The sequence below is a fragment of the Mustela putorius genome, unplaced genomic scaffold, assembly GCF_011764305.1.
Source record: "Mustela putorius furo isolate JIRA1106 unplaced genomic scaffold, ASM1176430v1.1 tig00000238_pilon_pilon_pilon, whole genome shotgun sequence".
Taxonomy (NCBI): Eukaryota; Metazoa; Chordata; class Mammalia; order Carnivora; family Mustelidae; genus Mustela; species Mustela putorius.
In genome coordinates this window covers 1417071-1420408 of record NW_025421324.1, presented here as the reverse complement: position 1 = coordinate 1420408, position 3338 = coordinate 1417071, and the positions used below count along the sequence as shown (strand labels likewise).

Genomic DNA, 3338 nt, shown 5'->3' with positions numbered 1-3338 from the left:
TCTAAATAATATAGCTGCCCATTTTTTGCCCAGCAACCGCTTATTGGAAGGAGACTGGCTGTCTTTTTTCCACTGTATATTTTTTCCCCTGTTTGTTGAAAGATTAATTGACCATAGGTTTTGAGGGTGCCATATCTGCTGGGCTCTCTAATCTGTTCCCGGCTATGTTTATGTGTTGTTTCTTTGTTTTTTCACACTACAATAGTTAATTTTATTTGTTCAAGGGGCTCCTATTGCAAGCATTAAACGCAAGAACGGCGTTGATTCCTGTTGGAGCCCAGGATCACATATTTAGGAAGATAAAAAGCAAACTGCGATCCATGTATATGGATGAAAAATAACAGCTCACAGTTACACATTGCAGTTTTAAATTTCTACAGCCACAGAAGCCAAGGAGGTCACAGATCTTTTAGGTCCTTCTCTGGATGTCCCCCACAAGGTATCTGCACTTTTCTTTGAGCTGAGGCAGCAACTTCATCATCTTTCAAGCTTCTGGTTTGATCACACTGGTTTAAGCCCCGAAGCGTCAGGATACAAGGAAGGGCCCAGGAAAGACTTCGTTCTCGATGCCATACATCCCCCATTCACCATTTGTTGACACTGGATGAATCCTGGATAGATTTTCAACATGGATTCAATGAGATCAGCCACACTTAATCCAATCGAGCCCCAGTTGGTATATCTTTTAGCTTGATGACTTCATAGGCACTTTCCACCACCCATCTTATGCACTTCCTTCCAATTTTCACTGTCATTGTCTGTTCCCATATCTGGATTCAGTTCCTGAAGAGAAAACCTCGCCTGCCACATTCACTCACACTCCACACACAAAGCCCACTTGAATCACCATGTTCTCCCAAAATCCATCCATGACAGCTGCTGGGATGAATGCCAAGTTTTTACAGCCACACTAAGATAGCGAAAATCTTGACAGAATCCAGATTACAACCACTTCCGATCATTGTCTTGGGCGCCTCTTCGGTGCTTTTTTCTGGGCCACCCTTAGTCCACTTAGTTTCCCAGGTAACGTATGTGAGAATATCCACTGGGTTGGAAACCCACCAATTATGATACAATCAGGGACTGTACTTGACTATCTGTGGATAATAATGAATTTTGAAGACATTACACATTCCTCTGCACCAGATTGAGCCAGCTCTCTCCCTCCCTGCTGGCGGACTCCGCACCAGTCACCACCCACAATCATAGAATTGGCAGTCACAGAGTAATCTTTATCTGCCCACTATTTTAGGTGTCTGAAGAAATAAGCTTCCATGCTGCAGATCCATCATTTCTCCTTTGAGTTTATCTTCCAAAACATCCACAAGGGCAAGTTCACATCAGCCAGGGACTTTCCCAGAATGCTGATGGCACAGGCCATACCAACTTGTCCAAACACCCACTACAGTAATCTTATTGTTTGGGGACGGCTTGCATCTTCTTCTTCTGCAACTGGTGCAATCAGTTTTTTCCTTGAGTTGCTGTTGTGCCCAGAGAGAGAACCCGCTTGGAGGAGCCGGCGCAGAAGACAATGTTCGCTGCGCGCGTCTCCTCCGGCGCCAGGATCTCTATGTGTGTCTGTTTTTAACGCCAGTACCCAGGATGCTGTCTTGGTGATCACAGCTTTGTAGTAAAGCTTGAAAATCAGGTAACCTGATGCCCCCCCAGTTTTATTTTTGTTTTTCAACATTTCCTTAATGATTGGTCGGGGTCTCTTCTGACTCCATGCAAATTTTTAGATTATTTGCCCAGCTCTTTGAAGAATACTGTTGGAATTTGATGGGAATGGGCATTAAAAAGTATAGATTGCTCTAGGCAGTATAGACATTTTAACAATGTTTATTTCTTCCGATCCAAGAGCATGGAATGATCTTCCATCTTTTTCTATCTTCTTCAATTCCTTTCATGAGTGTTCTGTAGTTCCTTGAGTACAGATCCTTACCTCTTTGGGTTAGGTTTATTTCCCAGGTACCTTATGGTTCTTGGTGCTATAGTAAATGGAATCGATTCTCTAATTTCCTTTTCCTTTTCTGCATTTGCTTTCATTGTTAGTGTATAAGAAAGCCACTGATTTCTGCACATTGACTTTGTATCCTGCCACGTTGCTGAATTGCTGTATGAGTTCTAGTAGTTTGGGGGTGGAGGGGAGTCTTTTGGGTTTCCCATATAAAAGAATCATGTCATATGCGAAGAGAGAGAGTTTGACTTCTTCATTGCCAATTTGGATACCTTTTATTTCTCTTTGTTGTCTGATTGCTTGTTTCTAGACTTCTAATACTATGTTGAACAAGAGTGGTGTTGAGATTGGGGCATCCTTGTCTTGTTCCTGATCTCAAACGGGAAGGCTGCAAGCTTTTACCCATTGAGGATGACATTTGTTGTGTGTCTTTCCATAGATAGATTTGATGAGGTTCAGGAATGTTCCCGCTAATCCCTATACTTTGAAGTGTTTTAATCAGGAACGATGCTGGATTTTGTCAAAATGCTTTTTTTTGCCTCAATTGAGAGGACCATGTGGTTATTCTCTCTCTCTTACTAATTTGTTCTATCACATTGATTGATTTGCGAATGTTGAAACCATCCTTGTAGCCCAGGGATGAATCCCACCTCGTCATGGTGGATAATCTTTTTTAATGTGCTGTTTGGATCCTGTTTGCTAGGATCTTGTTGAGAATCTTAGCATCCTATTTGATTCATCAGTGATATTAGTCTGAAATTCTCCTTTTTGGTAAGGTCTTTTGCCTGGTTTGGGGATTCAGGGTAATGCTGTTTTGCTGGCTTCTTGAAAAGAGTCATAAAGTTTTTTTTTTGTCCCTTCTGCTTCAATTTTTTCAGGAGAACTGAAACAGCTTTCAGGAGAATAGGTGTTATTTTAGAAGCTTCTTTGAAAGGTTTTTGGATAGAATTAGAATTCTCTGGGGAATCCCTCAGGTCCTGCCGCTTTTGTTTTTTGGGAGGTTTTTGATCACTGCTTTCAATCTCTTTGGATCACTAGGTATTGGTCCTCCAATTCAGGTTGTCAATTTCTTCCTGGTTCAATTTGGTAGTTTATTAGTTTTTCCACCCAGGAATGCATCCATTTCATCTAGGTTGTTTAGCTTATTGGCATATAACTGTTGATAATAACTTCTGCTTTGATTGTTTTCTACTCCTCCTTGCCGCGTTCGTTGTGATCTCTCCCTTTTTCATTCAAAATTTTTTATGTATTTGAGCTTTCTCTATTTTCTTTTGGATTAGTGTCACCAATGGTTTTATCGATATTATTGATTCTTTCAAAAAAACCAGCTTCTAGTTTCTTTGATACGTTCTACTGTGTGTTTCTGGTTTCTACCTCATCG

The 3338-nt window shown here is 41.1% G+C and overlaps 1 pseudogene; it reads right to left on the bottom strand.

Moving 5' to 3' along the window:
* Nucleotides 1-398: 398 nt before the first annotated feature.
* LOC123391536 lies at nt 399-2363 on the bottom strand (annotated as a pseudogene).
* Nucleotides 2364-3338: the final 975 nt, after the last annotated feature.